General features: G+C 27.4%; 1 long non-coding RNA gene across 1 annotated transcript; it reads right to left on the minus strand.

The window, feature by feature from the left end:
• Window positions 1-950: 950 nt before the first annotated feature.
• Window positions 951-5695, minus strand: LOC109795276 (uncharacterized). The gene is made up of 4 exons (XR_002239540.3): window positions 5552-5695; window positions 4894-5085; window positions 2390-2449; window positions 951-1222 (listed from the first exon to the last, which is right to left on the minus strand). It is a non-coding gene; the product is annotated as an uncharacterized LOC109795276 (long non-coding RNA).
• Window positions 5696-10884: the final 5189 nt, after the last annotated feature.

Consider the following 10884-nt stretch of genomic DNA (forward strand, 5'->3'; position numbering starts at 1 on the left):
GAGCCGAGCATATTTTACAAATTAGGTTGGACTGTAAAATGGACTCGTTATCGCTTTCACATATCAGTACTTGAAAATGGTAGCTTAACTTTTTTATTGGACCGAGGTTTGTCGTCAAACAAGCCTTTTATGTCTTCCAATATTGTTTGGAATCTTTTAAAAAGAAAATAAAGGAAAAAATAGAAGAATTCATACACAATAATAATTCATCTGATTTTGGACAGAAACGTGAGAAAAAGGTAGCTTAAATAATAAAAATAAATGAAGAATTACTTTTTTATTTTTGTAAGAAAACAATATTAGAAATATTTGTTATTTATATACTTTTTTTAAAAAATTCTTTCACAAACAAATATGAGGGGAAAAAACTTCCTTTTTCCTTATCAAATAACTTACAAAATCATTTTTTACTTTCTATACAATCAAACTAGAGGAAAAAGAATAGACTTCCTTTTTTTATTTTTTTTTCTTTATATAATATTTCTTTGTTTTTCTTCTATACCATATAAAATTAATTCACTTTCTATTTTTTCTTCTTTTTTTTTTTTTACTTTCTTCCCTAAACCCAACACACCCTTAGGGTTTAAGGTTTAGTATCTCTTTATCTCTCTTTTTTAATCAGTCAAGTAGTTAGTTTGCAATAAGCACTAGGTAGCACGGAAAACAACACGTTGAATATTGTTCTTTTTGCTTCTTTTCCCATTAGAAGGCTAAATTAGATGAACGTTTGTACTTTGTACTATTTAAATAAACAGAAGATGTTAGATAATTTGATCCCGAAATGTTTAAATATTTCTTTGTATGCAGATCTATAGGGAGAAATTAATCCTACTCCACAAACTATCTTCCATATGAGATCTTTCATTGAGGCCTTGAATGAAAAGGATAAATGTATCTATACATTCATCCATCTTCAATTTAATAGAGAAAGAATGAAAATAAAGTAAAAATGAAACAAAAAAAATCATGAATAAATATTTTTAAGATTTGAAATGAAAATTTGAGCATGACTTAGCTTTCCCAGCTTACGCTATGCTACAATTCTAACGGTGCTCTCATGTTTCTGAAACACCAATCATTGTGATCCTAGCGTAATGTTACCTTCATTCTTAATTTTTCACACGTAAAATTAACTGCTGCAAGTGCAACAACACACACCTGACACCATAACATGTCACAACTACATATTCTGCTTTAGTACGATCTGAATCAAACAGTGAACCTGAAAGTGATCACCAGACACAAATGAAAACAATAACTCAATGTTACTTTTGAGAGAAATTAATAGTTTAACTATAATTAAAACACTCATCTATATCCTACCAACTAGTTAGACATTATTCTAACTTAAAGTAATTACTACAAAAGTAAATGATATTTAATTAATGATTAAATTCGGGTGTAAAAAAATCTTTCACTATTAATATATTATAAACGATGTTCATGAGGCTTTTGTGCAGCAGACAACACAAGCTGGCTCAGAAAAAAAAACTGAATAAAGAAGTGAATTGGAATGGTAGGTTGAGACAGATATCGAAGCTAATGTGAATCTTACTTTTCTTGGGTTTCGGTGTCTCGTTTGTTTGTTTATGGAGATTGTTAATTGCATTTTAATTATCATGTGCTCACATACACAATCTTAAACATGTTTAATACTAAAGTGGAGTGTACAAAGGTACCAAAAAATTACTGTATGTAAAGTAAGAAAAGTAGAGACGTACGGTGAAAAGAAGTAGGGAACCTTGTCTTGTCTATAGGCCCATTTTAGCTTACAACTTCTTCCTACTTGTGTCCCATTTTGGGAGCTGTATAACCACTCCTACTTTTCTCACCCTTTTACTTTTAGGGATTTGTAAATCGTAATTTGTAAGAACTCTTTTTCTTCTGTATTACTTGGAATGACTATGTTTCAATATGTAAATACACTCTTTTATGCCATCAAGATGACAGATAGTTAAGTATTTAGACATGTTGTTAGATGTTTGATTTTTAACCCTATAATTAAAAAAGACTTCGCTGAAAGAAACATGATTTATTTTGATAATTTTTATATTTCACAAAAAATTAGTATTTGATTATTTGTCAAGGATATATGACAAAAATTACAATCTTTTATTTTTTTTTTCATAGATGTTTAAGCTATAATACTTTTTATTGTTATCATTTACAATATTTCTTTTCAAGGGATTAATATGGTCATATTAATGTAAACGAGTATATGTTGCTATGTAATTTATCTCATTTTCAATTCAGCTTTATTGATGGCCAATTTTAAACGCCTACTATCGTCTTTTAGACTTCATAAAATAAAGAGTTTACATAAAGTTCTAAATCTGATAGTGATAAAGTCAATAGTAAGATGCTCAAAGGCAAGCTATTTGTCACTCACATTAAAACTTAGAATAAGGAAAAATGATCCTGGAGATGTCACATATATTGTAGCTCATACCTGTCACAATATGTCACAAATCTAAGTTATATAATATATAGATGATGAAAATGAACAGTTTCTTAATATCAAATGATCATTTAAGAGTTACATAAATTGTGTTTTAATCTTGGCTATTCATAATAAGATTTAATAGTCAATATTTATTTGTTTTTTTCATTCTTACAGAAATATCTCCTATGTATATTTAAGTATCTATGTTCACGTTTTTAAGATTGTAACTTTTTAAAATACAATGTTAATTAACAAAAGTATTGATAAAAAAAAATTAAGAAGTATGACTTTACCATGCCACAAAGCATATAACGTGCTGTGAAACCAAATATTATCAAAAGATAATCCAACTTCTTCATAAAATTAAGGTAACAACAGAAATTAGAAATCCTAACCAGCAGAAAATTTAAAACCTGCATAACTAAAGGCAGCAGCAACACAACCTAACAGCGTGAATTGTATTATCAACACTGAAATCTGATAGGTTTAAATGTCAACAAATTATGTCATAGCCATCATGCATGTACAACAGATGTAAAAGCTAAATACTCAGCCTAGCTATAAGACATAACTTCATAAATGTGAATAAGCTACCATTTGTTTATTGAGTAATTAGCATGATCAGATTTCCAGATCCAGAAAGCTACCTGTGATCTTTCCAACATATTGGTGTTGTTCAAGAATGAACTGAAAGTGTTATGATATATTACCATGATCATCAATTTCATCCACCACCTTGTCTCACCATATCCCTTGCAAATGATATATATATACAGAAACCAGTTTTAAGCACAAAACAAACAAGTGTCTACACCCTTATTAGACTCGATGATTAATTTTTCTATATATATACATATACAAGGGTCATCTTATGCTAAAAGTAGACATGATCAGAAGCCACTGTACGGACATTGGGATAACAAGAGTATTGGTTGCTACCATGAAAGAAATATATTAATTAATTTGGAAGAGTTGACCTTTCCACAAATTGATAAATTCCAATTTACAGATAATTCCTCTCTTGCTTCATCAGTCAAATAGGTTTCATTTTCAATTTTCATTCTTGTTCTCAAATAGATATTCCTTACCCGTTTATTTAGCAGATTAATTCATGAATATTGAATGAATCTCATCCATGGTGAAGCCCCATAAAATTGAAACTCGTAAGTGTTAAGGTTCTTGCGCTACCTCAAAATAAAAGCAACAATGCTCAAACAACTTTCTTTCACATTAATTGGAAGCCAGTGCTTTTGCAGTTTCAAAACCATAAAGTGAAAACTCAACAAATGCTTAATTTATATATTGGTTCCAACAAAAACTTGGTATAAAAAATAAAGTAACCAAGTTTCCCCCATTTAATAACATTTGTCATGCTTTAATGCTATTTTGTTATCCACGGATTTTCTTTTTTGGGTAAACCCAAGGTAACTATGGACTAATCTTAAAAAATATAACATATATTTAAGGGACTGACATTTGTTTTTTCATAAACATTGAGAATATGGATTTAGGGTCATCCCTAACTAGCCCACTGGAAGATTCTTTTGCCACTCTTTTACCACTCTTATGCACAATTGGTTGAACTTTTAATCTCACTGTATTATTATTGTCAAATTAACTCCCCCACTTTCCTGTTAGTAGGAATTTAACAAATTCATAATCCTCTTGTAGGCTGTGTACTCTTTATCTATGAAAGGGGAAATGATGAATTCAGATTTTGCACCCATGTCCAGCAATCAGTAGTATAAGGCTTACACTTTACAAGGTATTCTACATATATATATATGAGATAATGAGCCCTTTCTAGTGCTTTCATTTATGTAAAAATTTAAAATGGTTCCTTGGCAGTTACCATTGTACGTCCTGGATGGAACATTAGATAAAAGCCGAACAACACTCCTATTGCATCTAAATCTTTCTGCTGTTACACACAAACCTCAAGGGTAGCTCATCCTACTCAAGACCTCTCTATCATTAAGTGTTCATTTAATTATCAAAGCAAACAGAAAACCATCTCCTTGATCTTTTCTTTCTGGTTGGAAAGATAATATGGTTTACTGATGATTCCCAAGAGCTTCAGAAAAACTATAGTAACATTGCCTCAATAATGCCACTATTTTTCAATTTCTTGTTCCTACAGAAGCACACTAATCTCATGCAATTGCAATTATGACACATACATCGCCACTGATATATGCTAGTAACACATTTTCTGATATATTATCTTAAATACACCATTATTAACTAAAATTTATTAAAAATAAAATAAAATTTTGTCAGTCTTCTCATTTAACGGACTCATGATTTTGTAATTTCTAATAAACATAAAAAAGTTATCCAAATGAAGAGTGTATCATTAAGATTTCTCTATCCTAGATTGAATGCATAAAACAATTTGAGCAAAATGTTCCCACTCTCATGGTGAAAGTCTAGTAGGAATTTCTTGTTACCTTCTTGCTGTATCTTGTGTTGCAGTTGTTTGATCCTGAGACTCAGTTGTGGGGGCTTCAGTTAACAGTCTTTGGGGCCTTTCATTTTGTTGAAGGGTGCTTGTACTGTAGATTCTGTTTCAACTATTGATCTCTTCCTACTTCTTCATCACTCAGGGTCAGAAAATGATGCTATTGAATCTGACCCCTCAACTATCACAGGGTGAGGAAAGCACATCATTGGGAGAAAACCAAAAACCTCAAATAAATTAAATACCCAAAACAAGGTTGAAATTTCAAAAAATAATAAAATTCAACACAACCGCTGTGTTACTCAGTAAGTCCCTCCCCCTCACAAATAAAAATAATAAAAAAAATATTTAACTTTAAACTCTTCCAGAAAGAAAAGAAAAAACTTCTGCAAATCCATATTTTTATGAGCAAGTCCATACTCCATCAGACTATTAAATTATATTTCATTTTCTTCACTGAAATGATCCGATCCCTTGACTATGGATTGGGGCAGGTATAAAATAAAATGAGGAAATAATAATATATATGGCATGGTAGCAGTAAGCTACATACATATGCTAAAGAAATAAAAAATGAAAGAGTTTCCAATCTAGGCAGAAGATATGAGAAAATAAATAAAAAATACATATATATTGTAGGCACATACCTATTTATATATATAGCTGAGGGAAACAGAGTGAAGTGCTTAAGATAAGAGATGAAAATTGGTGTTGGAATGATGCAAAGGAAATCAAAGTGTGAGATTAGATTATAGAGAAAGAGAATAATCTGTGTTTGCACTAGACGACACGAATACCATTGGCATTATCATTAGTGCCTGGGTCCCACCTTCTTGTCGTTTTCTTTGACCGCATGCATCTATCTTATTTTCAGTCACTTCCTCTATCATTATGCACTTTGCCACGCCCCAACCATGTTCTTCACAATAATTATATTACAATAAACTTTCATTTTATGTAAAGTTACCATTCAATACTTTCATAATTTTAAATTTATTCTACAGGAGTTTAATCTTATGAAAAAGTTTTTACACTATAAATTAATCGGAAAGTAAGGGAGTTCCCATGCCAAATTAGTTTGATGAAAAATGAAATCAAAATCAAATTGGATTATGGTTTAGGATTTGATTCAATTTTTATAATTTGTTTGAGCAAAACAAACCAAATTAATTTGATGTTTAATTAATGGGTTAATTGGGATCATCATATATTTAATTAAAAATAAATATTTTAAAAATAAAAATAAATATGATTTTATCTTAAAATTGACATAATATTATTATAAAAATGTAAATTTTATGTTTGAGTGTAATTAACTTATGCTAATTAAATAATAGCATAAATTATATATAAAAAAATAATGACACGTGAATAATTTAATAAATCATACTATATTAAAATTATAATAATAAAAAGAAAATTAACTAAAAGTGTTTAACATATATCAAAAGTTGTTTAATAAAGTCAAATTTATCAACATACACCTAATTGTTCAATTACACAAACTAAATTATCCGATAAAAAATAATAATACATTAATAGTTACTTTGATTAAGGTTGGTTTCAGTTTCAAATGCCTGAACTGATAACTGAATTAATCAACAGATATCATTTAATTTAATTTAGGTCAAGCTTAAATTAAGAAAAGAACAATTAAAAAAATTTAATTAATTTAGTTTGGATGATAAATTTGTCAAATTGATTTGAATGCAAAATTTCCTATAAAAAAATCAATATATATGTGAACTTTAAAGTAAATCTTACAAAATAAAATGAATAATTTTTTTACAAGTAATAATTTGTCATAAGATGATAATATATTTTTTTAGTTGTATACATTGTCATTAATTAATTATAATTTTTAAAACAGTTATTATAAATTTATAAATTTATTATACATAATAATTTATAATTTAATGATATTATAAAACATATTTACTATAACTAAATTTAAGTTTAAGTATTAACTTTATCTTTATAATTTTATAAACTTTATTTTTTCGTCTGACCTAAAAATTAAGTTAATAAAATTATAGAGATTAAAATAAAATATTTTAACAAAAATTTAATTCATAAAAAATTATTGTGAATAAATGTATATTTAATACTTAAATTTATTAAATTAATAAAAGATGATAGATTACATATGTTTTTTCTCGTTTTGAATAATTGAATGAGATATCATGATTTATTTATGGAAAAAATAATTAAAATTAAATTCATAATACCTTATAACTTTAAGAGTTTAAAAAAAAATTAAACATTAGTAACATTTTAAGTACGTAAAATACATAAGTTAAATATTTATAATATATATATGGAGAGATGAATTACTACTATTATAATATATATTATTAGTCTTATTAAATAGTGTAATAATAGTTACTAAAACAAAATAGTGTAATAATACATTATACATTTTTTTCATGCTAATAAAAATTAAATACAAGTGTATTACCTTAGATATTTTTTTGTGCAATTGAGTGTTGACATATTTTAAAAGTTAATTTGTGTTTTTATTCTTCTATTTTTATTTATTTGTAATTTTAATTTTTTGTATTTTAAAATAGAAATATTTAATTTTCATATTTTATAAAATATAAAGTTTTAATTTTTCTATAAATTTAATATTTATTAATTGTTAAATTTTGATATTATCCGATAATTTGTCATCACTTAAATCATGCGATATTTAGTTGTATAATATACATGTATAAAAAAATATAATTTTTTTTAATTTATATCTATTTTAACGGGTAATTGATAATTATCTCATTAATAAAAAAAATTGTATATTTTTTAAATTTTTTATTTCTAAATATTATGTTAGTAAATATCATATTACTTAAATATAAGTAAACGTTAAAATTTAACTATCAATAAATTAATTTGATACCAAAATTTTATATTTTAAAAAATAAATATTTTTATTTTCTATATTAAAATAAAGAGACCAAAACTTTCTTAAAATATTTTTGGGTTGTTAAATTGTGACATTATCAAATAATACTAATTTACTTTGAACACAAATCAGAATTGGTGATTAAAATTACATTTAACATAAGGCAACAATATCTTTACATATCTAACATATTTAATTTGGAATAGAAGTGTATCTACCGGAATTAAAAATAGAGAGTATGGTGTTTGCATGGTATGATTGAAAGATGGTAAAGATAAAGAAGGAGTGTTGGAGAAGTTGGTCATTTGCACCAAAAGCTCTTAAAGTCAAAATGATGCACTGTTTGTGGGGGCGCCACATATTCACGCGCCTCCCTTTCACGCGCTTCTTCATACTTCCATCTCCATCTACAGTCACTTCAACTACTACAACGTTCGAAATCGATAATCACACATTTCTATTTTTTATTTATTGTATTAATTTTGGCTCTTATTTATACATGAGATCAAATTAAAAATATATTTAAATTTGTTTTTCTATAAAATATTTGAAAAATAATCTTGTTCAAGATTCATGAAACAGCCGAATACAAGTGTGATTTAAAACACGATCAAGCATGGTAACGGGGTAGGGCGGGGCTTTACGTTCCCTGTCCCGTCCTCGCAAATTTAAACTATCCTTGCTCCGCTCCAGATACCTGCCTGGGTAAAATCTAGGTCCACATTCCTGTCCGCGGCGGAGTTCGGGTTTTCCCGCCCCGCCCCCGCTCCCACCCCGCCCCCGCTCCCACCCCGCTCTTGCTCCTATTTTTTTTTTCTTCTTTTTTTTTTTAAAATAAATATAAACAATTTTAAAAAAATAAAAAAAAAAAGTAAAATAATATAAATTTTTATATATAAATATTTTTAATTTTGGTTTATATATATATATAAATAATTTTTTAATTATATTATTAAGCGGGACACACCGCCCCATCCCTGATTTTATAAATCGAGAAAAATCTGAACCCGAACTCAAACCCGACAAATACAAATTTTTTCGTCCAAATCAGGACAAGTTCGGACAATTACCCATAAATTGTCATGTCTAAACACGATCCACAACTCGAAAACGTTATGCCAAACATGACATTTAATGGAACCATTTTAGTAGCGTTTCTAATGTGAAAACATTATTGTAATCAAAGAAAAGTACGTCAAGCTATTTAAATTTAATGTCCTTTCTAAATGTCTATAAAATAAAATAAAAAATAGTACTTGATCCCATAGCATGAATGTGAGTTTTAATTTGACTCTCTAAATAATTTTTTTTTCTTTCATGTTTTTGTAATTTTTTTCTTGAGCATTTTCGGAAAGAAAAATTAAATAAAATTTTCTATAAACTAAAATTAGATTACATATAAATTAATTTGTAAAAGCTTTTTTCTATTAGTTTTTCTGAAATTTTATTTTTATTTATGTATAAATTAATTTTAGGTTATAAAGAATCTCTTTTTATTTTAAAATTTTTTATTTTATTCTAAACATACTTTTAAAAAAGTTTACTTCGAGATTTTTTCTTTTTGTTGTTCATTTTTAAATTCATGATTTTTACCGAGTAATTACTTGGACCCAGGGGTAACAACAGCAAGATTATTGCCACTTGTCACCAATTACTTGAAGTACAAAATTAGAGAGTTGTGAATTACTCTGAACAATCACATGTTAATTTTGAAATTATTTTATAATTTTACGTATTTTAATACATGCAAATTAATAAAAATGCAACACAAACATACTAACGATATATATTACTCAAAAAAATAAAAACAATTTGGAAGAGCAATTTAAAACAAAAGTCAATTTCAATGATGATCAATAATAAGCTCACAAGAGATATTATGGCATAAATATATATAAATTAAAAAATGTAAGGAAGAGATAATTTAAGATTTATTAATGTGAAGTACGTAAATTAACTGGCTTAAAATTGATTTAATTTATGCTTATCAAAAAAAAATTGATTTAATTTATTAGTTATTTTAAAGGTCAAGATTTTAATATTTAATTATATGTTAAATATTTGTGAATAAAATTTTGTTATTAGCAGTGATTTTATCTAACTTAAATATTATATTGTTTCTAATGAAAGATATCATATATTAATTTTAATATTTAAAGCTGTTAAAATAAATTAGGATTCGTGAGCAAATTCAATTCATTACTGATATGAACCCAGAGGGATGGATTCGTTTTACGGATCTATCTAGGTTGGAAAGCTCATAATTAAGAAATTAAAAGAAAAAAATATGGATTGAGGTAAGAAATTGAAGAACAACGCCACAATCCCTAAAGATTGATAAGTTGAGGAAGATTCGCCACTTTGAATTAGGAAATTCAAGGATAAGAATCAAAAGTAGTTCCTAAGAACCTAGAGAGAGAAAATCCTCTCAATTGGAAAAATATCCAAATTCTGAATAATTCATTTTTCTCCCCAAACTTTTACAAATGGTTCCTATTTATAAGCTTAGATGGGCAAGATGACATAAATTCCCACTAACACTTAATATTGACTATTCACTAGCCCACTAACTAAGCAATAAATTCCCACTAGCATTTATTTCCCCTTAGCAACCTAAAAGGCAAGGCAACCTATCATATTTATTTAATAAAATAAAATAAAACGAAAATTACATTAAAAATAAGATAATGAACTTATTAATTATTCAGTCCCAAACTACTTAAATTCATAGTCCATTATTGTTTCTTCTTGATTCACATCATACCCTCCTTCTTTGAGAAGATTCGTCCCGAATCTTTAGACTTTATTTATTTCCTAATTTATTTAATTCACTAACTACTGCCGAAACGTAAATGCTTCCTCCTGGGTCGAAGACATCTCGCTTGTATCCATCTCTAGCTTCACCTGTTGGTAAGTTATTAATCATCAATGAAACAAATAAAACCTCTTCAAACTCATAACCACAAACGTACTCAATGAATAGGAATTGAATCCCATTCAAGTGGCAGCTTTGGAAAATAGTAACTTCAAACAACAAATCAACTCCATTTTCCAGGTGCAAGGTCTCTTGAATTTTAT

The sequence above is a fragment of the Cajanus cajan genome, chromosome 9 (genome assembly GCF_000230855.2).
Source record: "Cajanus cajan strain Asha chromosome 9, NIPB_CcT2T_4, whole genome shotgun sequence".
NCBI classification, from domain to species: domain Eukaryota; kingdom Viridiplantae; phylum Streptophyta; class Magnoliopsida; order Fabales; family Fabaceae; genus Cajanus; species Cajanus cajan.